Here is a 27,389-nt window from a genome sequence, read left to right on the forward strand (position 1 = left end):
CTTTTTCTCCATCAGGTCTTTGTAAAATGGCCAGTTTTCATATTTTAAGTTGGAAAGACTTGTACCCATTTATCCTTCCCTTGTGAAGGAATTGAAATTCACAAGAAGCCTTCATGAAACCAGATTAAGTTTGGATTAGACTGAAACATAAAAGTTTAAATGTTGCAATGGGCAATTTCCTAAGATAGTATGTTGAACATGACTGTACAATTGCTGTTACGGGAAATTTTGCAAATAATTGTAATCTAATTTTTTTTTTTTTCCTTAGGAAAAAAATGTAATCATTGAGATCAAAAATTCTGTCATAGTTGTCAATATCCGATGTCAGAGCCTCATTTTTTTTTTTTTTTTTTTTTTTTTTGTCCTTTTACAGGGTATGATGAGACCTACAAAGAATAGCTTTAGTGGCTTTTTCTTAAGACAGTCAACCAGTTGCTCTTTCTGTTAGGGTTTGTTTGACTTGCCTCAGTTTATGAAGTTAAATAAGGACAAATTTGATTTTTAATATGTTTTCAACTTTATTAAATGCTGTGTGACTAGAAATAGTTTTAAAGTAATAAAAGAATTCTGGGTCAAGCGTGGTGGCTCATGCCTGTAATCCCAGCACTGTGGGAGGCCAAGGCTGGTCAATCACCTGAGGTCAAGAGTTCGAGACCAGCCTGGCCAACATGGTGAAACCCAGTCTCTAATAAAAATACAAAAAAATTAGCTGGGCATGGTGGCATGCACCTGTAGTCCCAGCTACTCAGGAGGCTGAGGCACAAGAATCCCTTGAACTCGTGAGGTGGAGGTTTCGGTGAGCCAAGATCACACCACTGCATTCCAGCCTGGGTGACAGAGTGAGACTCTGTCTCAAAAAAAAAAAAAAAAAAGAAAAGAAAAGAAAAGAAAAAAAAAAAGAATTTTGATTTTTGATGTAGCCTAACTCATCTTAATCTTACTTTCTAATAAAAATAGAAATTGTCATTAGGTTTCTGTTAGTAATATGTCACTGGCACCAATAGAGATTTCATGAAGAGTTTTTCTTATGACTAAACACCCATAAAATTCACGGTAGCCATTTTTTCATAGATTATTTTATTTTCTACAAAAATAGGCTAGATCTTTTTCCAGGTATGGAGAGGGTGTGGAAGATAAACATGGTTTCCAGGGTTCTTTCTTACTGATATTTAAAAGTAACTTACAAATATAGATTCCTATAGGTAGAGTTGCCAGATTAAGCAACAAAAACAAAAATACAGTATGCCCAATGAAATTTGAATTTCAACTAAACAATGAATGCTTGTTTGCGATATAAATATGACCCAGGCAATATTTGGGAAAAACTTATGCTAAAAAAGTAATCATTGCCTTTTCCTGAAATGAAAATTTACTTGGGTATCTTAGACTGCACACCCGCCTGCCTGCCAGAGATTTTAAGTAGAAAAAAATTACCTAATTAAGGTCCTCAAGAGAGTGAATTCAAATTTAGACAGGATCTGGCCCAATTGAGTCATCTTCCATGTGGAGTCTCATGAAGTAAGCCATGCCTGTAAGCCTCCGTCTGCATTTCCTCGGATATTATCATTCAGCTCACCTTGTGTGAGGAAGAGACGGGAAGAAAGGTGGCCACAGTTAGCAGTGCATGAAAGAGTTCAATGCAGGAATTATTTGAAGAGACTTAGCCTGCATGATAAAGCAGATGGGGGAATGTATGTTTCCTGAGTATCAACTCAAAGCCAGAATATTCTGAGCCTATGGGACCACTTTATTTTCTTCATGCTTGTTCCAACCCTCACGCTACACTCATACACACCCCAAGTGTACAAAACCATTTTCTTTTTTAAATTTTGACTTAGGAAACTTCTACGTACCAATTGTTTCTCTAGGATCTATTTTTTTTTTTGGCATTTTCCACATTTGGTATCCCAAGATTCACCTGCCACCTTCAAAACACAGATATCATGTGTTTGCCTGTGGAGTCCCAGCATCAAAGCATCTATTGATAACACAGAGATGTTTAAATGAAATCAGTGTGATATAATTAAAAGGGTATTTCAAATCTCCAATTCAAACTGGTAACTCACTGCTATCCCCATAACTTCTTATCTTTTAGTAGAGACGGAGTTTCACTATATGTTGGCCAGGCTGGTCTCGAACTCCTGACCTCAGGTGATCCACCTGCCTCAGCCTCCCAAAGTGCTGGGATTACAGGTGTGAGCCACTGTGCCCGGCCAATTCTATTTTATTTTTAACATGCTCAGGTTTCATGTCATTGCATCTCCTGGAACCTCCTGAAGAAAAGCAGCCTGTATGTCTCCTCGGTCTGCCACATTAACCAGGATCGGTTTTAGCGAGGGACCAGGGAATTAGGCAGCTATTCCTTTCTCTCCTCCATGCTATGCTATGAAGAAGGCAGAACACTGCACTTTTTTGTCCTGGAGTCCCACAAACATAGTTCTGTATTCAGAGACTCTAAATCTTAGGAGGCCACTGCGCACGAAGTGTGTTCGGTGTGTGCCACCAGTGGGATTTGCTCTTGACCGGCTGGGCTAGGCATGTACACTAGACATGATAGGTGAGCAATAGCTTTCAATAGCACTTAGAAAGTTTTCCAGACAAACCTAAAAAATATACAGCAGGTAAAAATCGGCAGCACTGTCAAAATCTGAATTGTTGATCCAATTGACTCCAAATGCCCCTTTGAATTTTCTGAGTCTGATTTTTAAGCAGCTCTCACAGCTGCCATCTTAGGAAGCTCTGTCCTTAGGTGAGTTACTTCCTCTTCCCGTTTTCATCCGGAAGTCTTTCTAAAAGTGTTTCTAGATACAGATGTGACTCTTTCAGATGTAGAGTTAATATTTCATTTTGCTTACTTGGCCCCCAAGATAGGTAACCACAATGGTACGTGAGATTTTCTCCTTTTTCTGAAACTTTGCGTTGTCAAGGTTGAATTAAACTTTTGACCCCGGAATCAGAGCAAGAGGGCAGATGGCAACCAGCTCAGTCCCCAGTAGCTTATGAAAACCAGCTTCTTCTTAGGAATATTTTGGGGAGGTAGAGCATCAAAGAGGAAGTTAACTGGACTCCTGAACAAATGAGTACAATATGAAGAAAACCTCGAGAGGCATTTGGTGTTCATTAGTGGGCATTCAGTAGCTGCTTTGTCATTTTTCTTGTTTGTCATAAAAAATAAATAGAGTTTAATAGATGATCTAACCTAGCAGGTTTTGGCAACAAAGTAGACTGTGTCCCATTATGATCTTGATGTGTATAATTTAAAGTAAGATGGAACATAAAACCATTTCCAGCACACATAGGGGAGTGAGTGACATAGATTTAGTCCCTGATTGTGCAGAAATGAAAACCAGTGCTGTCTTGGATGGTGTATTAAATCATGTATTCTGTTTTATGGAGTTTGGGCTGTAAACAGCATATTTCAGAATAATTAACCCTGTCATTTTTGACTTAAAAGTTTGTTTTTAAAAATAGGAGTGTTTTATGTAGAAGGCAGAAGCTTAAGTGCCTTAACAGATTGCATGAAGGCCAAAAGAAATTCGAAGGGCAGTTCCTGTTAACTCACAGGTCAAAATTACCATCAGTTAGTAAGAATTAAGACATGCCCAGCAAACCCAGGGGAAATTCTGTGCTTGATGGGAAAGATCTGGGATTCTGACCAGGGCCTCTCGCCTGCCTGGCCAGGGCTGTGAGGTGACCGGCAGGGCTTATAGAAGCTATGCCTTCAGCATGACACATTGGATAATCATCTCCTTGTCCACAGAGCAGCATCAGGAATGGATTAACCTCTGAGGCAATGTTATCAGAGGACTGCTCAGATTTTCTGCCTGGTGGGTGAAGTGTCCTGATTGTAGACACGACACCCCCAGGGGATTTTCTTTGAGATATATTTCTTGATTTGCTCTCAGATTTGTAGCTGTCCCTTGGATTTCTTTGTTCTCAAAATACAGAAATATTCTCCATACACATTAAAGAAGCCAGTGGCGTTCCTAAAGCTCTGAAGTTTTGGAAGAAATCCTCATCAAGAGATCAGGACTCAGAAAAGCCTCTGCTCTGTCTCCTCCTCTCCGTTGCCTCTTGTCGTACATAGAGACGATCTTCTCTCTCCTGTGTCTTAAAAACAAATCCAGGCAATAAATCCTAGCGGATACGACATCCTGACATTTCCAAATTCACTGCATTACTGTTTATGTAAATAAAAAGATCTCCAGTATCTTGCAAGAAGAGATGTATCCAGCTGGCCCCATTTCATTCATCAGATCAAGAGAGTGGGTGACATGCTGGATTGTCACCAACTAAGTGACAAGCTTGAAAATGGGTCGCCAACATCCCTCACTTGGGGACGTGGTTGTAAAACTTCCTTTCAGATTCTGTGATTCTATCCTGGCTACTTTTCCTCGTCATAACATCAGTTAGTCCGTCATTCAAGCCCAAGCATGTATACAATTTATTTCATCTGGTATTTACGAATATGACCCGTATTTGTCCTCTTACAAATGGTCTCTTATGAGATGGAGAAATTCTGGGGAGGAGTTTAGTAATCCAGCAAGAAAAATCAATATTTACCTAGAAGAAAAGGCATACACACAAACACTGACCAAACACCTACATTCATCCTTCCAAAATAAAACTCAGAGAGGAAAAAAAAAAACTGTAAAGTTCATCCAGGGCCATCCCCCCAAGTTCCCCAGGTAACTGAGAACATCTTTCATCTGACCTGTTGACTGAATAAATTTGATTGGCAGAATCCCAGTATCCTTCCTTTGAGCCAGCAGTGAGCACCCTGTCTACCAGGAAGGAGAGCTTCACGTCCGCTATCTGATGTCTACAAAGTTTTGAATAACATTTCCTTGGCAGGAAAGATGATCTGGCCCTACAATTTCAAAAAACTAAATTTCTTCTTTCTCATACAATCTTAACACACTGTTTTTTAAAAATTTCTTTAATTTTTAATTTTTAGGGGTACATAGGTATATAGATGTATTTATGGGGCACGTGAGATATTTTAATAGAGGTATACGATGTGTGATCAGCACACTTCTGTGACATAAATACTATTGTTCCCATTTTACCACTGAGACAATTGTGGCTTGAGAGGCAATAATTTGCCCAAGGTCTGATGGCCTGTAAAGGGCAGGTCTGGGACTTCTGTTAAAGCCAAAGGTCATGCATCTTCTTTCCACCACACCAGGGAAGTAGCTAAATAGTAATACATGGTTAAAGTAATCATTTTAGGGCTAGAGCTTCAAAATAAAGACACTCGAAATAAAGATCACTCAAGTTTAGAAAACATTCTGAATATTATTCAGATATTTTAATTTTATAATCGCAAATATCAAGAATGACACTTTTAAACTCAATGATCCAAACTTTGGAAAAAAGTGACATCATGCTTTGGTATTCTATTTTATTAATTTTACCATAGTAATGATAGAAACTGGTTTTGTAAAAATTGGAAAAGAAATTGAAGCCATACATAGGATTAGAAAGTTAATCTTTGATCATAGTTAATCACTTTTAACCTTTGTGTATCCTTTCTGAATACTCTTATGCATAGGGCCATATGTGATATGATGTGTGTGTGTGTGTGTGTGTAAGAAAGCTTTTTAATTCTTCACAAATGGAATTATTTACATATAAAATAGCCATACCTTGCTCTATTTACTCAATAATATACGTTCTGTGCCCTTTCTATAGCAGCATATGTTACCCCCCTCAATATTTGCTGGGGGTGTAGGGGGCTTGAGGGACATTAATTACAGGACCCCTCACAGATACCAAAATCCACAGATGTTCAAATCCCCGATATAAAAAGGCATAGTATTTTCATATAACCTACCCACATCCTCCCATATACTTTAAATCATTTCTAGATTATTTATAATATCTAATAAAATGTAAATGCTACTTTAATAATTGTTATACTATATTGTTTTTATTTCTAGTATTTTTGTTATTGTATTGAAGTTTTTTTTCCCAAATATTTTCACTCTGTAGCTAGTTGAACTTGTGGATGTATTGCAGCATCTGCAGATACTGAGGTCTCACTGTATATACATCAACATCTTTCTTTTGAAAACTATGCGGTGCTGTAATGGACAGAATATTCCACCTGCTGATTCACATACAAGCTGGTTTTATTTGGTGGTTTGATTGACTGTTTTCTTATGTCAGATATTGCTGAAGTCAACACATATTTGCCATTACATTCATGGAACAAATTCCTACACATAGTTGGATTTACTGTTGGTGCATTTTGATTTTGATAGATAGGACCTTAATTATACTCCAAATAATGTTTTACCAATAGACTCTTTCCAACAGTGCACAAGAAGATATTTCAACCCAGACACTGGCCAATGGTGCACATACTGACATTTTAAACTTCTACCGTAGGTATTAATAGATATTTCACTTGCTGTGTAATTTGTACTTCTTTAACAATAAGTGAAGATAAATATCTCTTTAACACTTATTAATTTTTTTGTTTGATTATTTTAGATCTGCTCATTCTTTATAAAAAAATTTTAAGCGTCTTAGACATATCACTCTGATGGATTTCTAAGTTAAATTGAATTTGTAAATTAAACCCATAGTCTATCACATGTGTTGCAAATATTTTTTCTGATTTTAATTTTTGTATTGGGCTTTCTTTACAATACTTTTAACTGGTTTAATTGACGTGTAATAAACTGCACATCTCCAGAGTGTGCAATTTGATAGCTTTTGATGTATATATACACCCATTACCCAATCAAGACAATGAACATGTTCATTACATTTCTTTATAATTCTCCCCCCACTCCTCTAGTATTATCTGTCACTACATATTAGTATGCATTTTCTAGAACTTTGTTATGAAATCATGCAGAATGTTCTCTTTTCCGTCTAGCTGCTTCTTCAGCATTCTTATTTGTATATTCATCTATTCACTGTTGATGGATATTAGGGTTGCTTCCATTCTTATGAATATTTGTTATAAGTTCATGCATGACCACATGCTTTCTTTGCTCTTAGGTAAGTACCTAGGAGCAGCATTGTTGGGACGTTTAGTAGGCATGTGTTTAACTTTTTAAGAAGCTTCAAACTGATTTCCAAAGTGACTGTGCCATTGTACCTTACCAACAGCAGTGTTTGAGAGAGTTCCAGTTCCTGCACTCCTTGCCAGCACTTGGTATGTTCAGTCTTTCTAATTTTAGCTATTCAGATAGGTGTTTATCTCATTGTGGTTTTTGGTTGCATTTCGCTAATGACTGATGATTTTAAGCACCTTTTCATGTCCTTCTTTGCTACCCATTCATCTTTATCTGGTGTTTGTTTAGATCTTTTTTTCATTTTCTTGTGGGGTTGTTTTCTTATTATTGATTTCTAAGAGTCATTTGTATATTCTGGGTAAAAGCATCTAATTTATAAGTATTTTATACTAGTCTGTAGCTTGTCTTTTAAAGAGAAGTTTTAGATTTTTATAAAGTCCAATTTATTATTTTTTCTCTCATAGATCATGGTCTTGTTCTTGTATCTAAGAAATCTTTGCATAAACCAAGAACACAAAATTTTTCTTCTACGTTTTATTCTACAAATTTTATAATTTTAGGCTTTACATTTAAATGTGTGATCCATTTTTAGTTTATTTTTCTATATGATGCACGGTATGAATTAGTGATAAGATTTATTTATTTTTCAAATATCAAATTAATCTAGCATTGTTTATTTGGAGATTATTCTTTTGGCAGTGAATTGCTTTTGCACCATTGTCAAAAGTCAGTTGTTTGTGTATGTGTGGAATTATTTCTGGATTTTTCTGTGCTGTTACATTGACCTATTTGTCTATCTTGATGGCAATACCATGTTGTATTGATTACTTAGCTTTATAATACATCTTGATATCAAATACTGTTCATCCTCCAGCTTTTTTTTTTTAATGTTTTAACTATTCTAAGTTCTTTGCTTTTCCATATATATTTTAGAACAAATTTGTCAAACTTTAAGGAAAAAATTCAATTGAAATTTTGCTTTGAATTGCATTGAATCTACATATCCATATGTGGAAAATGGACATCTTAACAATATTGTGTCTTTTGAGCCATGGCAAGATACGTTTTTCCATTTACTTAGCTCTCTTTCATTTCTCTCAGATTTCTTTTTTAGTTTTCAGTATACAGGTCTCTCACATCTTTATCACTGAGTATTTCATATTTTTATTCTATTGCAAATGGTATCATTGAAATGTTCTATTCTTCATTATTAGTCCATAGAAATACAGTTGATTTGTGTGTATTAATTTTGTATTTTGAAACCTTGCCAACCTCACTTAGTAGATTTAGTAGACCTTATGCAAATTTCATTGAATTCTCTCCATAGGTGATCATTTTGCCAGCAAATAGAATTTTTATCTGAATGTTTCTTCTTTTTCTTGCTTTACTTCATTGACTAGAACCTCTAGCATAATGTTGAATAGAAATGATGAGAGCAGAAATCCTTGTCTTCTTTCTGACCTTAGGGGTAAAACATTTAGTTTTCACCATTATGATGCTAGCTGTAGGTTTTTCATTGTTGCTGTACTATTCTTAGTTTTCTGACAGTTTTGGCCAGAAATTGCTGTTGAATTTTGTCAGATGCTTTTTCTGTACCTACTGAGATGATTATATGTTTTTTTCTCTTCATAAAGAAAATTTTTTCTTCATAAAGAAAAAATGATGAATCACATTAATTGACTTTTTTTTGCATATTATTAAACCAACCTTGCATTTTGGGGCTAAACTCACTAATGATGTATTATACATTTTATATGTTGCTGAATTCAATTGGCTAAAATAATGTTTGGAATTTTTGCATACATGTTTGTGGATGGTATTGATCTGTAGCTTTCTAATACTCACTGCAAGGAGGTCTGGATCTCAGTCCATAGGATTGTGTGTGTGTGTGTGTGTGTGTGTGTGTGTGTGTCGGTGGGGATGTGGGGAGCTTCCTCCCTAAGCAATTCTTTCTGAGTTCTAGGGGGAGCGGGTGCTTCTTACAGCTGCTACTATATTTTTTACATTTCTTTTTACTTCTTACCAGCCAACTATTTCTTACTACAATGCCCAGAACATTAATTTTCAGTTATAATGTACAATGATCAGAGAATGTATCTGTACTATCTATCAGCTTTCACAATTTTATTGACTTTTTTTGGGGGTGGAGGGTAGTCAGGAATGACTTCATGTTCTTTTAGAAATAGCAACCACCAGAATCTTTCTTTGCATTAGAGGCTAAAGGATAAATTATTACATGTAGAATTTTTTCTCTAAAGATTACTTTAGAGAAATACTATTACTACTACTGTAGTAAAGACTATAGCTATATTACAACTACTATAATAAAGACTACAACTATATTACAACTACTGTAATAAGCACTATGAGGCCCACAAACCTACAATGTTTTTTCTTTGGATCTTTAGAGAAAAAATTCTAAACATAAACATCTATCCTTAATCAGACCTGCCACTATCACAGGAAAACAGCCCGATTCAATTCAGTAGGAAACAAATTAATGTGGTCATGTTCCAATAAAACTTTATTTACAAAAAACAGGCTGCTGCCCCCTGGTTTAAAAGACAACTGTGCATATGTGTTAGGTTCTAAAGGCAGATGAGAAGAATGACCAAGTGTCTTCCTTCTTTTTTGTATCACGTTTATTTACCAGATATGTTTTCTGTCTCTTTTGAAAGTACAGAGAATCTGATAGGGGGCAGATTGAGAAAAAGCAAGCAAAGCATTTCTGAGTAGACAGCACTCGTTTCTTACAAATAAAGGTACCAGGCAAACAGTCAGGCTATATTCTCTCTATCCATTTCCCCGCTAGTGAAGTGCCTCTCCGGTACTTCAGTATGGGGCTGAAGTACGAGGCCTTTGTACTAAACTTTTTTTTTTCTTTTTTTTTTTTTTGAGACGGAGTTTCACTCTTGTTGCACAGGCTGGAGTGCGGTGGTACGATCTCAGTTCACCACAACCTCCATCTGCCAGGTTCAAGCGATTCTCCTGCCTCAGCCTCCCAAGTAGCTCGGATTACAGGCATGCACCACCATGCCTGGCTAATTTTGCATTTTTAGTAGAGACAGGGTTTGCCCATGTTGGTCGGGCTGGTCTTGAACTCCCGATCTCGGGTGGTCCTCCCGCCTCGTTCTTCCAAAGTGCGGGAATTACAGGTGTGAGCCACTGTGCCCAGCCTGTGCTAAACTTTTTGATGTTGAATTAGTACAGTGGTAAAAGCATAAACTTGGATTTGAATCCTGTCTCTAAAACGCATTAGCTGTGTGCCCTTGGGTGAGTTTTGTGATCTCTCTGAGCCTAAGTTTCAAATATGTAAACTGAGTATAATAATGCTGACCTTGTGTGGTTGCTTTAAAGATAAAATAAGTGAATGAGATAAAGTCCTTCACACATAATAGGAACTTAATAATACAGTTTCACTCACCTTTTAGACATACATCCACATATACTTCTTTTGCTTTCCTTTTTTTTTTTTCTAACCTGACTTTCTTGGTAGTAATCTGCATGCCTTTACCGATTGTTTTTAACTAGTGGTTCTCTCTCCCACCTCACAGCAGAGCAGAACTTGTCCCAAGACAGCTTTCTGAGCTCCTGTGTCTGAAGCAAGTGTCTAAAAGTCCCATTACAATTTTATTTTTAGGATGTTTACTATGGGCCCAAGATGAGGTGATCAAAGACAACAGGAAGAAAATTTTAAATCTCTGTAAATCTCACAAATGACAGGGTAAAATTGTCTTTTGTGTACATTTGAACATAATGAAATAAACCTTATTTTTTTTCTTTCATTTCAACAATTTTTTTTTTTTTTTTTGAGACAGTCTCTCGCTCTGTTGCCCAGGCTGGAGAGCAGTGGCGCCATCTTGGCTCACTGCAAGCTCCACCTCCCAGGTTCACGCCATTGTCCTGCCTCAGCCTCCTGAGTAGCTAGGACTACAGGTGCCCGCCACCACGCCCGGCTAATTTTTTGTATTTTGTTTAGTAGAGACGGGGTTTCACCATATTAGCCAGGATGGTCTTGATCTCCTGACCTCGTGATCCGCCCGCCTCCGTCTCCCAAAGTGCTGGGATTATAGGCATGAGCCACCGCGCCCGGCCTCAACAATATTATTTCCATTCATATGAGCCTTCTCTCAATGTTTTATGTATATTCTAATCCTGAAAAGGAAGCTCTTGGGTTCTCCTGGGTTAGATTGACACATGAATGTATGTTTGAGTGTATACGTGTACATATTCTCTTCTATTCTATTTTACACATAGAAGTTGGTTTCTGAACTCATATGAGAGTAAGTTATAAACAACTTAATGTTTTACTCTGAAATACTTCAGCATGTATCTATTAAAAAACAAGATTCTTGCTGAAGGCAGGCCAGGGGTATCACCTGGAGCATGCTCTCCAAAATGACTTAGCAGGATTCTTACTGAAACTGGGGAATGGACAAGGATGGACCCTGAAACTCAAAGTCAAATCCCAGTTAAGAAGAGGGCTCAGATGAGCCTTACTACAGTTTGGTCAGGGAGAGAGTCTCCATCAAAATCCACCATTTTCTCCGTAACCAAAATGGAAAATGATTCTTAAGAAAGTAAACACTGGGGCCAGGGGTGGTGTCTCACGTCTTTAATCCCAGTACTTTGGGAGGCTAAGGTGGGCAGATCGTGAGGTCAGGAGTTCAAGACCAGCCTGGCCAACATGGTGAAACCCCGTCTCTACTAAAACTACAAGAAATTAGCCAGGTGTGGTGGCATGCACCTGCAATCCCAGCTACTTGGGAGGCTGAGACAGGAGAATCTCTTGAATCCAGGAGGCAGAGGTTGCAGTGAGCCAAGATCGTGCCATTGCACTCCAGCCTGGGTGACAAAGCAAGACTCCATCTCAAGAAAAAAAAAGACCGGGCGAGGTGGCGGGTGCCTGTAGTCCCAGCTACTCGGGAGGCTGAGGCAGGAGAATGGCGTGAACCCGGGAGGCGGAGCTCGCAGTGAGCTGAGATCCGGCCACTGCACTCCAGCCCGGGCGACAGAGCGAGACTCCGAAGAAGGAAAGAAAGAAAGAAAGGAAGGAAGGAAGGAAGGAAGGAAGGAAGGAAGGAAGGAAGGAAGGAAACCTTGTTATAAATCAGGCAATTAACATTCAAAGTCCCCAAATTGTCTCAAAAAAGTATCCTCTATCACTTTTTGTTTTCACTTTGGGAAGAGATCCTTTTTAATACTTAGCTCATGTTCTCTGAGGCATCTGGCCAGAGGCGCAGACATTTATTTGCCCACAATTAAGAACAGTACTGCTTCTTGCTTGAGCCTATTTGGTTGGAATTTTATTTGGTTAATTGGATCAAGCATAGGTCTGCCTCTGGCTCCCAATGACCTCTCTTTGCCAGATATCGGTTACACTTCGTGATTTCTTTTTGTATATATATTAAGATTTACCTTTTGTCGAGTACCTCAGCCCCTCCCTGGACTTGCATTTCGTGAATGAGTCATCAGGTTGTTTTGGTAAAAACATCAAGGTGAGTTTTTTAAAGGATAACAGACACAAAAGGGCATCCTCAGAGGTAGGGGATCAGCCTGGCTGGCTTGACGGCGGCCTTCAGTTGTTGCTTTTGCTGAACTATAAAAAGAGGCACAGAGAACGCGGTGTGCTGAGAAAAATGGCGACAAGGATTCCTTTTTGTTGCTGTCTCATCGTGATTTGTGGTAAGCACACACCAGTAATCACTTAAATTGGTGAAGCTCAAAAAAGCAATTGAGCTGACCCGGAGTCTGATTTCCTCGGGGAGGCCTTCAGGGGAGCAAAGGTCAGCGACAGAAACAATAACTGAAGGCTCTGGGCTTCGCAGCTTGAGGCGCTTTTCCATTCTGTATGGGTGATTTGCCAAGGTAAACTCTTCTGGATGAATGAGGCTTCTCGCCAGTCACTTTCCCTCCAGCTTTGACTGGAAAAGTAATCGCCATGTAGGTAAAGGGGGCCAGGCCCCTCTAAGTAAGAAGTACCTACAAATCCAAGTCCAGGCATGATCCGATGTGGCAGATCTCACAATTGTAATACAAACGTCTGCTCACTCGCTTTTCAGCTTTGGTACTGTACTCTCTTCCCCAGTAGAGTACATGAGAACTGTACACAGCTTCCCCAGTTCTCATGAAGCAATTTCAATTTCGCTTATATTTTACGAAGGTTTGGAGGGTTGCAGGGAGATATTACAGTGAGGGAGCTCCAGCTTTGCTAGTTTCTGTCTACTTCCCCTGCAAATTTCCCAAATTTCTCACTGTCTCTCCCCCTAAAAGAAAATCGTATGTGTCATTATCCAAAACAACTCAGCCTGACCCAGCACCGACATTGAAATGTGTATATTGTATCCAAAAAAAAAAAAAAAAAAGAGCCAGATAGCAGTTGAAGTGTAACTTTTTTTTTTTTTTTTAAAAAGAACAGTTTTATTCAGAACCTATTTATTGCAATAAAGGAAAAGAGACTTTCATATCTAGGCTCAACTCCAAATACAACAAGTAAAAACTAGGGGGTTTATCGTCAAGGAGCAGGTTGGGTGGATGGAAAATTACTAGGAGGAAATGCCAGGCAGAGAAGGCGAATTCTGGCTAAACAGACTTAACATGATCCTTGCTGAAGAGCAGGCCAGGGTAATCAGGTTATCACCCGGGGCATTCTCCCCAAAATGACTTAGCAGGATTCTTGCTGAAACTGAGGGATGGACAAAGATGGACCCTGAAACCCAAAGTCAAAGCCCAGTTAAGAAGAGGACTTAGAGAGAGTCTTCATCGAAATCCACCGTTCACTGTGCTTGGCAAGCACAATCCTCCATTAGCTTCTGCTGGAAGGTATATGCTTTATGAGGGAAATCAAGACAGGTTGTGGTTTCTGTCTGCTAGAGCTTAAGATCCAGCAAGGGATCATGATTTCCACTGCATAATTAAGGATAACACAAAGCAGAAAGAAATAGGCACTACGGCTTTTATAACTTTTGTTCTTTTACATCCATCTTCCTTTTCGTGCCAAACCAAAAAAGCAGGCAACCTACATCTTCCGTGATAGAGTTAGGAACTTCGGGTTACAAGAAATGGAAACTCCAACACAAACCAAAGTGATTTAAGCTGGAAGAGGTTCTAAGTGACTCTGAAAGCTGGAAACTCAAGGAGGCTGAGCTAGCTGTAGGCACCACTTATTTCAGGAGTCAGGTCATGCTACCAGAATCGTATTGTTTATCTCTGAAGTTGTATCCAGGGCCAAGTTCTAAGTGGCAGATCCCATAGCTTCAGTCTCACATGAAGTGGAGAAGAGTTGATTTTCCTATTCACCAAGTGAAAGCCTTAGAATTGTGAATTGTGGGCTCTGATTAATCTGACTTGTTCAATGCCTACCCCTGAATAAATTAATATAGTGGGGGTGGGGGATGGGGATATAGGCATAGGGGCAAAGGATGTGCTGACTGCTCTCACCAAGGTCATGCTCTACTCCTCAAGGTGAAGGAGTTGTCAATGGGTGAAGGTAGGATGAAGGTTTTCTCCAAAGGGAAATTGATGTAAGGCAGAGTGAACAGATGCTGGGTGAGTAGATCAGCAGATATCTGCCACATTAAGTAGTATATAATAAATCACAGAGGAATTATATCCTAACTATGAAAAATTGAGCTGCCTCCAAGACCCTCAAAGCAGTGTAAACTGGGGCCTGTCTTCCTCAGCTGCTGACAACAGTTTATCATTCAGACTCTGGGATGGCACCCATGCACCTGAGGCAGCTGGTCTTCATGATTCCAAGGTGGGCACCCCATTTTCATAGCAGGTCTCCTCGAACCAGCCCACTGCTCACCACCCAGACAATCCAGTACCCCTAGCCAAGCAGCAGCACTCACAGGCTTTGCTTCCCTGACGCGGGACGGAGATAGTTCTTCTCCATTGGGGTTTAACACACTTGTCCCATTTCTCCGCCCAGAACTTCATCACCCTGTGATGACACTCTGTGGGGTCAGGTTCAATGATTGACAGTAAAACTTCTTCATCCACTGTCTTTGTCCCCCTTGGTTTTTATTTTTAATTTAATAGTGGGAGTCATTGTACCAAAGCCACCATTGTTACTGTCATCTACCCCTACTAGTAGCATTATTATTACTCTTATTGCCACGGCTGTTTTTGTTGTTAAAAATGACGATCTACCAGGAGTCAAAATAGAAAACAGAGAATGAATATTTAAACATGAATCTCCAATACTACCTAAGACAGAAAGATAATACTTTTGGCAAACCTAGTCATGAAAACGCATTTGCAGTGGGCCTTTGAAAGGGAGTGGCTATGTCCAACCTGAGTATTCTGGTTAATCAAAACCTTTTTCCTAATGAATTGGTATCGTGCTTCCTAGAGTTATCTCTCCTGCATCTATCTGGAGTGAATTGTTCACCAGGATTCCGACAATACTTAGAAAACTACCTAAACTAGGCCCAAATAGAAATATCCTTGAGCTGTTGCCATTTGATTTTGTTTCCGAATATTGATTATTTTGAACATTGCATCTTCTGCCTGTGTTTGTGTCAAAGCTTCCAAGAAGTTCTTGGTGTTTGATTATAAGTTCCTTGATGGTGTTTACAGTGATTTGCTGCTTAAATATTTTGTGAACAAAACGTTGTCTCGGTTTTGCATTTAGATAATGGGGGTGTTTATCACGCCGATATCTCCCAAAACAATCTAATGAAAAACTTTCCCTCTAAATCAAATTTGCCAGATGATTGACTGTATTATTTAAATTTAGTGTGGCTTTTGATGCATTAGGAAGGGAGCCCTGAGAAATGTAAAGTTAGGATTATTGTATCAAATTTGAAAATCCCTGTGCTGAACAGATGCTGAATGGTTTTTATCTATTTCCATAACTGCATTTAAAAGGCATTAAGTGTTGTGATCGTGGGGTGGTTTCTGCTTGGCTTTTTTCATCAATTTTGTATGGAATATAATACATTTCAAACATATATTTTTATGGTATTGCATTTAGGAAAGAGAAACTTATTGTTTTACACGAGACTCATTGAAAGGATGATGCCATGTTAATGATAATGGCCTTTAAAAATGTTCCACATTCAGAAGCATTCCCATCCAAAGCTACACCCTTTAAATCATTCTCCTCACTCACATGATCACTTTAGGAAAACAGCGCATTAACCTCCGTACTATTATTATCACTAGTAACATTTTATCCCAGCACTTATTCAGAGCCAACACAGGCCAGAATGCGGAATGAGGTGGACCCCTGGGCCTCATTTTCTGAGCCAGATTACAAAGGCTTCCATTACCCACTCTGTTCTGACTCTTGTGAGTTACGAAGTTTGCAGCTGAAATTTCTAGGTCAGGTCTTAAGATTGGTGTCACGAACAGAAACACAAAAGAAAGCTTGAAGGCTTCAAGACTTTTCGTGGGGTCAGGGGTGCAAACAAGACTTTTGGAAGTAAGAAGAGACCTAGAATGGTTGTTTTCACTAAAGAAAAAACAAACACAAGTACGAGCCTCCTCCCCCAACCATCAAACATGTGAAAATGAAAAGGGGACATTAGAATCCAAGAAACGCATAGGTTAAGACAGTCTGTGCATAACTTACATGGGAAAAAAAAAGGAAGAAAAAGAAAACCGCCAATAGGGACCCTTGATTAAATAACTACAGGAGGGACATGGTAGATGATACCAACGAGGTGTCAGCCCTCATTGAGAGGTGGGCACCAATAGCACTAACATCCGTAGCACAAGGCACGTGGTTTCGTCTGCAATGGCCATTGTGGTTGCTGGGCAATCACAATTGTCAGACATTTGTGTTATGAATTTGTGTGTATAAATATTAATACATGAAACCGGAGGGCCATGATTGTGTGGCCTCTACTTGAGAGAGGTCTCAGGCCCGAGGTTTGGGAAATTCGCTTTCTGAGAAATAAAGCTTTATGAGAAAGAAAGATGAGACACTAGTGGTAAATAAAACTTAACCTCTGTGTAAGATGAGTGGCTTTATTTCTGGGTTTTTGAGATGGAGTCTCGCTGTGTCACCCAGGCTGGAGTACAGTGGCCGGATCTCAGCTCACTGTAAGCTCTGCCTCCGGTTTACACCATTCTCCTGCCTCAGCCTCCCGGTAGCTGGGACTACAGGCTCGGCCAACTCACCCGCTAGTTTTTGTATTTTTAAGTAGAGATGGGGTTTCACCGCGGTTAGCCAGGATGGTCTTGATCTCCTGACCTCGATCTGCCCGCCTCGCCTCCCAGCAAGTTGGGATTACAGGCTTGAGCCATCAAATAGCCTATTTCTGCTGTTTTAAGAAACAACTGCTATGGTCTGAATATTCATGTTCCTCTAAAGTTCATATGTTGAAACCCTGACCTCCAAGATGATGGTATTAGGAGATGGAGTCTTTGGGAGGTGATTAGGTCAGAAGGGCAGAGACCTCGTGATGGGATCAGTATCCCTACAAAAGAGACGTTAGAGAGACCACGAGGATGCAGCGAGAAGACAAGACTCACTCTATAAGCAAGAGGCAACCCCCTACCCCCAGACACAGAAGCTGCCAGTGCCTTGATCCTGGATTTTCTCAATCTCCAGACTGTAAGAACTAAGTTTCTGTTGTTTAAGCCATCAAGTTTATGGTATTTTGTTATGGCAGCCTGAACAGACTCAGGCAGTCACTCTATATTTTAATTCTACACATATTCAAGTTTTTCATTACCTTAAAGGAAACTTTTTCCTTTTTTTCTTTTTGAGATGGAGTCTTGCTGCTCACCCAGGCTGGAGTGCAGTGGTGTGATCTCGGCTCACTGCAACTTCCACCTCCCGGGTTCACGCCATTCTCCTGCCTCAGCCTCCTGAGTAGCTAGGACTACAGGTGCCTGCAACCACACCCGCTAATTTTTGTCCTTTTATAGAGGCAGGGTTTCACCGTGTTAGCTAGGATGGTCTGGATCTCCCCTGACCTCGCGGACTCCACCCACTTCAGCCCCAAAGTGCTGGGATTACAAGCTGGAGCCATTGTGCCCACGGCTTTTACTTCTAAGGGAAGGAATTGGCAGATCAATAACAGAAGCAGGCCGACTCTTCTGTGCTTCCCTCACCGGCCAATATAGTGACATCTAAGGAACAGAATGGAGTGGAGAAACACAGTCGACAGTGGCCATGGCATGCCCAGTGTCTCCTGAGAACACTGGACTTTCGGGACCCAGCTGAAGGTCGCAAGAGGACGTTCCTTTTCTTATGTGTAGGATTCCATGGGCACCTATTTCCCAGCCTGCCTAAGTCTCACCCCAGTACCGTCTCAGGGAGGTACTTCACCACTTTCCGTGTTTGCCATGGCCCTCTGGGAGAAAGGAGCAATTCGGTAACTACAGCACATGCCTTACCATCCCTGTCTCTGCCTCCATCTGCTAGTGCTCTGATCAGTTGCAGAAAGTGGAAAATACCCTCTTTCCCACCCAGTGTTTTATGGGCACAATGGGCCTTCCCTGTCAAAATGGGCGCTTTGTATTTCACCATCACTGCCTATTCTTTTGAGGGGTGTAGGAAGCTATTGCTATCACGATACTATTGCAGAGTGTCCCCGCTGAGCCCAGTCAGAATTGCATAGGCTGGCACATGTTCATATACAAGGAACTTTTGGTTTTGGGAGGCTGGTCCTCGGATACTACCAGAGATATAGGAAGGAAGGAGAGGCTCAGTCTGAGTCTAAATAGAATAGAAAGAGATGGCAAATTAATCTCACCAAGTTGTCATGCTAGAGATAGAGCTAGGGTCAACATCAGACAGCTCTTTCTACCAGCCTACACTGCTGTCTCCAGAACAAAGGTCAAGAGATTGTTTTACCTTGAGTGGATGAGACCTCAGATTCAGGCCTCAAGAATTTTTGATAACCATATTGCAAGAGGAATAGTAATGGATTGTAGGGTCTTAAGAGGAGAGGAACCAAAAAACTAGAAATTAGGTCTTCTGCCTAAGAGTCAGAAGATGTAATAAGAAAGAGAAGAAAGTGATAGCTTTCTTCAAGAACTTACAGAAAGACTCAATGTCAATGTCATTGTAGGGTTTGCATAAATGGTAGTCATATGGAAAACACTTAGCTTTTGTTTTCTAATGAAGAAAGTTTTATGTATGAGTAGTGAGTTTCATATCCTGAAATACATCCTAAAATCTATGCAAATGGATTCAGTTAATTACTTTTCAGGGATGTTTAAGAATTTTTCAAAATGCGGTTCGTACACCAGCAACCTCCTCATCACCTGAGATCGTATGAGAATTGCAGATTCCCAGTCCCCTTCCCAGACCTACTGGGGAAGACTCTGGGTGTGGGGCCCAGTAATGTGTTTCACAATCCCTCCTAGTGAATCTGATTCATGCTAAATGTTGAGACCCATGATTGCAGTGAAATAGTTGCATCTCTATCCTGCCCTTTAAACATTAGTCTCACTTTATTCTATGTGCTTATCCCAGTGCTTGGACTATGATGGGTACACTCTCCTTTATTGTTTGATGAATCAATGAATTACTCCCGAAAGTGGTAGCAAGTTTCTCAAATGTGGTCCGTAAAGCACGTGTATCATATTAACACAGGCTGTTTGTTAAAACTCCAATTTCTAGGCCCCTCCACTCCATCACACCCACAGCTTTAGGATCCAAATGTCTGGGGAAGGGGCCAGAAATGCTTATTTTAAGTAATTACTGTCTTTCACTCTTTTATTCTTAAAAATTAACATTTTATAGAATAATTAAGAAATACATCCACATGGTACAACATTTAAGACACACAGATGGGGATTCAATGAAAGGTAAATCTTCCTGTCTCCCTATACCCATCTACCCAGGTCTCCTCCCACAATGCAAGTACAGTAAGCTTGGGGTATCTGTTTATTTGTTTATGTATTTTTTCAGAGATTTTATACTTAAACAAGCAATCTTACACACACATACTACAAAAATGTATGGTCTTTCTGTCCCTTGATTTTTTTTCTCTCAGCTACATATCTGGAATATTCATTTTTGGGTTTGTTTTTGTTTTTGTTTTTTTGAGACAGGTTGTTGAGGTCTTGCTCTGTCACCCAGTCTGGAGTGCAGTGGTGCAATCATGACTCACTGCAGCCTTTACCTCCCGGACTAAAGTGATCCTCCCACCTCAGCCTCCCGAGTAACTGGGGCTACAGGCAGGTGCACCACCATGTTTGGCTAATTTTTCTTTTGTGTAGAGATGGGGTTTCACATGTTTCTCAGGCTGGTATCAAACTCCTGAGCTCAAGCAATCTGCCCGCCTTGGCCTCCCAAAGCGCTGGGATTACAGGCATGAGCCATGTGCATGGCTGAGAAATGTACATTTTAAACAAATTTGCCAAGTGATTCTTTTGCAAGCATTTAAGACTTATGTTTTTGGATTTTTTGACAGAATGTGAAAAATGTGTTTCTGTAAGTTACATATTCCTCAGATGGTTGTAAGTCAAATTTTAGTTTCTTGCATATCTAGGACCTCAAGTTGTGAATCAACAGTAACTGACTTAATGAGCTAATATTTAATTTATACTTATTCTTAGATTCTTATTTTGTGAATATGATATGTAGTAAAACCACTTAGGGGAAGACACCAGTTCTTTTCTTTCTGTTCAAACCCAATGTTTGGTGGCACAGGGTTGGTGTCAAGGAATTGACTGTTGAGTGAATGAGCCAGCATGTAGAATTCATGGCTGACCGCCAGGAAGACTGACTGATTGTGTGGGCCTATTGATTCTGATGGTATGGACACCTAGTAGGGTCATCAGTACTGAAGGCGTAGGGACTCATGAGGGAGACAAAGGGTTTCTAAGCCTCTGTCCTGCTTCACACACTTCTCTCTTTCTAGGTGTGCACAGCCCAAGACTATTCAGTGTAATGTGGTTGGCAGCCAAGACCAGTAAGCCAGCAAACATAGCTATACCTTCCAAAGGAGCTTCCTCGATATCTGGGCAGGTTACATGTAATAAAGGAGATGCAGTAGCCAAACAAACAAAAACCAAAACCACCCTTCACTCAGCCAGTACCTCAGGGAAGAGACCACCTCCACCTCCTACAGGACTTTTTGGAAGTTTCACACTCTCCATCTTTCAGAGGAAAGATTCAAATAAATGAAATGTCTAATATTTCATAATGTATGCAGATTATCATTCCTACTCATTCAACAAAGGAAATCGAATGGAGGTTATAAAAAAGATATTTTTTTCTGATAATTTACCCTCTCTAAAATGCAAAGATTGAGTATAAAAGACCCTGAGTGAAGTTTGAGAGTATCAGCTCGGCCTTCCCAACACATTTAAAGACAAGAACTAAATTCAGGTTATTAAAGAATAAAACTTCAAGTTGTAGTGTAAAGACAAAGGCCTGTTAGGCATAGAATTAAAACGCCGTGGAACTGTCAGAGAACTGAATCAAAGGATGCCTTTTCCAAGTTATCCCTGTTGCTAGGCATTCTGGAAGAAGTCTGCACCTGGGGCAGCCCAGTTAGGTCTTGGAGGAAGGAACCAAGAGTAGACGAAGCAGGTACCACATTCTTTCGCTGCTGTCTGGTGTACTGGTTTACAGGTCATCACCCTATCTATTCCAGTGCCTCCGTCTGCAGGAATGCATTAATGATAAAATGCAGAGAGCAATCCCCACTGGTAGGATGACCCAGGAGGTTTAATAACAATGTGGACATTTAAAAACTTGGGAGGATGAAACCAATTTTAACTTCATAGAAATAAAGCTTGTGAGAGTAGGAGTTGAAATTGCATTGTATTAAACTGTTTTCTTTTAAAAAAGAAATCTCCAAAAACTTTCCATGGATGATTTCTAGTCCTCCACAAGGTCTTTGTTATGGAAAAGTTTCTGCTTTCATCAGTGATTGATTCCCAGAGTTTCACCTCTGTGCCTCAAATTACTCTCTGACCTTCAGCTCAATTCAATTCAACAGATACTTAATCATCACCTAGGGCAGCCAAGACACTATGGCGAGCACCTTGAAGATCCATAAAGGAGCAAGGCAAGAGACATAAAATATCAGAGAACAAACGGGCTTTAGAAAACATTCATGAATTCCTTCAAATAAATATTAAATCACTACTATGTGCCAACCCTAGTATCTCCCTAGAAAACCAATGAGATAGCATTAAGCCAAGTCAGGCAAGATCTCTTGTTGCCCTGACCCAGGGGTGCATCCTGGAATTAATCTGATTCAGTCGCTCTTTATAGAATCATGGGAACACAGGTAATTCTGATGTATGCCCTAGCCTAGAACCAATGGTACAGCACCACTTTACCATTATTAAGTTGAGGAAACTAGGGATCAGAAAGAAGTTGTGATATTCTCAAGGACTATGTACTATTTAATGCCAAGTCACAGTAAGACCTTGAATTTCCTACCACGCCATGCCATGGCCTGGTAACAAGACATGGACACAGGTGGCCATAAAAATAGATCAAACCTGACAGGCGCTCTAGAAAAGGTCCAGAGTACATCAGGACATAGACAGAGACCACTGCTACAATGGTAATAAAAGACGCCAGATGAAAAGGACTTTGATAAAAGTTTTGGAGGATGATAAGCCCCAGGCATGGATAGGGAATGGCTGGTGGGGAGAAGAAATTCTAAAAAGAGGGAAGAAAGGGATGCCAAGGAAAAACAAGACAGGTTATGAGAAAACTAAGTAGCTCAATTAGGTAGAATAATGTTCCAAAGTATGAAATAAGAAAACTTTAAATGGTATCCAAAGACAGCATTAAGTAATCTGGATTGACAGAGTGAGGAAGCTTGGTGAGTCAAGATGGTTTTTCATGTAGACCAGGCATATAAAGTTTTCTTTGAAGAATTTTAATTTATGGAAAAGAGGTTAGAGAAAAATATTAGGTAAATAAAGATGGTATGCAACTATGACAAAAATTAAATGTTGAAGAGATTGGGAAAGGAATAGGAGATGAAATTAAAAGATTGTCTGTGTACTGAATAATGCACTGAGTTTGGGCTTTGGTTGGTAATCAGAAGTGAATTCTAAGGATGTTTTAAAGAATCACCACAAGCAGCTATGGTTTAGGAAGATGCCTCTGGATGCAGAATAAAGTAGAGTACAAATAGAAGACATAAGCAGTAGAGAGGCCAAGATGACCATTGAGTCTACAGTTATGGAAGAAGTTACAAGCGTGTGGACTAGAATACTGACAACAGAGACAACAGAAATGTAAAAGGGTGTGTATAAGAAAAACATCACTGAGTAAGAAACCATACGACCTTCATCAAAATGAAAAAACTCTTGTGCTTCAAAGAGCACCATCAAAAAAGCGAAACTTACAGAATAGCAAAAAGCTTTGTAAATCATACATCTGATAAAGGACATACCTAAAATACATAATAAACTCTTACAACTCACAATAAGAAGACAAGTAACCTGATTAAAATTAGACAAAGGGCCCAGGCACAGTGGCTCATGCCTGTAATCCCACCACTTTGGGAGGCTGAGGCAGATGGATCATTTGAGGCAAGGAGTTCAAGATCAGCCTGGCTAACATGGCAAAACCTCATCTCTACTAAAAGTACAAAAATTATCAGGGCATGGTGGCACACGCCTGTAATCCCAGCGACTCAGGAGACTGAGGCATGAGAATCACTTGAACTCGGGAGGTGGAGGTTGCAGTGACCCAAGATCATGCAGCTGCACTGTAGCCTGGGTGACAGAGTGAGATTTTGTCTTAAAAAAAATAATAAAGGTAAAAATATAGTAAAATTGAACAAAGGATAGAAATAGGTAGGTGTTCAAATAAAGTTCTGCAAATAGCCAACAAGCACACAAAAAGGTGCTAAGTATCGTTTCATTAGACATCAGGGAAATGCAAATCAAAACTGCAATGATATACTACTTCACACCCACCAGAATAGCTGGAATCAAAAAGATAGATAATAACAAGTGTTGGTGAGGATGTGGAGACATTGGAACTCGTATAATACTGCTGGTAGGAATGTGAAATGGTGTGGTCATTTTGGAAACAGTCTGGCAGTTCTTCAGATGGTTAAACATACAATTGCTATATGACCCAGTGAATTCATTAGTAAGTATATACCCAAGAGAAATAAAAATGCATGTCTATTCAAATGTTTGTTAGCCAATGTTTACCGTAGCATTATTTGTAACAGCCAAAGGAGGTGGAGATAACCCAAATGTCCATCAAGTAACTAAATGGGTAAATAAAATGTGGTGTTTAATACAATGGAATATTATATTATTGTAAAAAGGAAGGGAGTACTGTACATATTACAACATAAATGAACCTCGAAAGCCTTACGCTAAGTAAAAGAAGCCAGATACAAACGACCACAGTTTATAAGATTCCATTTATGCCCAGAAGGCAAATCTATGTAGAGAGAAAGTAAGCAAGCAAGTTTAGGTCTGGTAAAGATGAGATAATGAAGGTTCATAGTTAAAGAGTGTGGGGTATCTTTTTGAGGTGAGGAAAATGTTTTTAAATTGACTGGTGATGGTTGCATATATCTGTGAATGTATCTTTAAACCATTGAAATGTACCCCTTACATTAGTGAATTATGTGATATGTGAATTACATCTCAAGAAAGGTGTTTTATAAAAATAAAAACATCTGATTTGTGGCTGGATTTGATGGAACCCTTCCTACCCACCATGGCTAAAGAATTTGCAAGATTCAAAATTCGGTACAGCAAGCCAAAATAGCTCTAACTTAGATTATGCAGACCTTTCAGATCCAAGATGCCATGAGAACACATAGTGGCAGCAAAAGGCTCTGTGGCTCTTGAACTAAATGTGTCAGTCTTTCCTTCCTTCTACCCACAAAGTTTAAATGAAAATTGTCTTTTCTGGGATCCTACATAGCCAAAGCAAGACTAAGCAAAAAAAAACAAATCAGGAGGCATCACGCTACCCAATTTCAAACTATACTGTAAGGTCATAGCCACCAAAACAGCATGGTACTGGTATGAAAGTAGGCACACATAGACCAGTGGAACAGAATTGAGAACCCAGAAATAAAGCCAAATACTTACAGCCAACTGATCTTCCACAAAGCGAACAAAAACGTAGAGTGGGGTAAGGACACCCTATTCAACAAATGGTGCTAGGATAATTGGCTAGCCACATGTAAAAGAATAAAACTGGATCCTCATCTCACTTCATAAGAAAATCAACTAAAGATGAATCAAATACTTAAATATAAGACTAAAACCATAAAGATTCTAGAAGACAACGTGAGAAAAACCCTTCTAGACATTGGCTTAGGCAAAGACTTCATGACCAAGAACCCAAAAGCAAATGTGACAAAAACAAAGATAAATAGATAGGACTTAATTAAACCAGAAAGCTTCTGCCCAGAAAAAAAAAGAAAATCAGCAGAGTAAACAGACAGCCCACAGAGTGTGAGAAAATCTTCACAATCTATACATCCAACAAAGGACTAATACCCAGAATCTACAAGAAACTCAAACAAATCAGCAAGAAAACAAACAAACGATCCCATAAAAAAGTGGGCTAAGAACATGAACAGACAATTCTCAGAAGAAGAGATATAAATGGCCAAGAAACATATTTTAAAATGCTCAATATCATTAATTATCAGGGAAATACAAATCAAAACCACAATGTGATACCACATTGCTCCTGCAAGAATGGCCATAATCAAAAACAAAAACAAAAAAAATAGATGTTAGCATGGATGTGGTGAAAAGGGAACAATTTTACACCTCTGGTGAGAATGTAAACTAGTACAACCACTAAGGAAAACAGTGTGGAGATTCCTTAAAGAAATAAAAGTAAAAAAAAAAAAAAAAGAAATAAAAGTAGATCTACTGTTTGACCCAGCAATCCCACTACTGGCTATCTACCCAGAGGAAAAGAAGTCATTATACGAAAAAGATACTTGCACACGCCTATTTATAGCAGCACAATTCGCAGTTGAAAAAATATAGAACAAGCCCAAATGCCCATCAATCAACGACTGGATAAAGAAATTGTGGTATATAGATATATCATGGAATACTACTCAATTATAAAAAGAAACAAAATAATGGCATTTGCAGCAACGTGGATGGATTTGGAGACCATTATTCTGAGTGAAGTAACTCAGGAATGAATGGAAAACCAAACATCATATGTTCTCACCCATAAGTGGGAGTGAAGCTATGAGGATGCAAAGGCATAAGAATGATACAATAGACTTTGGGGACTTGGGAGAAAGGATGGTGGGTGAAGCATAAAAGACTACACATGGGGTACAGTGTACCCTGCTCGGGTGATGGGTGCATCAAAATCTCAGAAATCGTCGCTAAATAAGTTATTCATGTAACCAAGCACCACTTGTTCCCCCAAAACCTACTGAAACAAACAAACAAACAAATAAATAAATAAACAAGAAAATTGTTTTTTTTCTGGTCATCTGCTTCACATTCTCACTGTCAGTTTCCCAACTAGGAGAATGGAAGATCTGAGTGCTTTTCCCTGTACCCCCAAAAGGAAACCTTTGTGCATAGCAACTAACATATATAATTATCTGCCTAATCTACAAGAATATGAACTACTGAAGAACAGAGGGTGCTTATTCCCTCTATTTTTCTGTGCTTAGCATAGGGTCAGGCACAGAACTGTGGCTCAATAGCTGACAATTGATTGAAACAAAAAAATAAATGAATAGTACCTCCCTGACAAAAAAAAAAAAAAAAAAAAAGAAAAAGAAAAAGGGTGTGGCATGGAATGATAAAAATGTGGTGGATAATTCCAAGTTTAATAGCCAAGCAAATGCTAGATTTCTGTCTCTAAAAATTTTCAAGAGGGATTTTTAACTGTCTTTCCACAACCAAAATAGAGAGTAGAGTTCTTGCACAGTCAATGCCAAGAGTGTGTGGCAAACACCATTGAGTAATATAAGAAAAAATGGGGGGATAAGTAGAATATGTTAGCCTACCAGATATTTTAAGATCGGTAATTATAGAAAGTTCAATAGTGAAGTAGCAAAAAGTAGAGAAATAGAAAGCACATTCTGTTTGGATGCAGGGAAAGACTTAAACAACATTCATTTGCAGTGACATCTATCTAAAAGATGTTAGTTCTGTGTTGGTATGCAAACTGTTGTGGGGAAATTACTTTATACCTCAAGTAGGTTCAGCCAAGAAAAAGAGAACTAACAATAGGTGTTCGAAGAGTTGAAGGAATCAAGGGGAGAAATTTACAAAAGGTAATCTGTGATTTGCAGTTGCTGGAAACCAGCACCATCCCATGTGGTTGAGGGGGACACAGAGAGAAGGTCGTGTGAATCTCTCATACACACACACACAGATAATATTTTACTTATCTGTATTTTCAAAATTTTCTGTAGTTAACACATGATAAGAAAATGTGATAAT

The sequence above is a fragment of the Papio anubis genome, chromosome 17 (assembly GCF_008728515.1).
Source record: "Papio anubis isolate 15944 chromosome 17, Panubis1.0, whole genome shotgun sequence".
In the NCBI taxonomy this organism is placed as follows: Eukaryota; Metazoa; Chordata; class Mammalia; order Primates; family Cercopithecidae; genus Papio; species Papio anubis.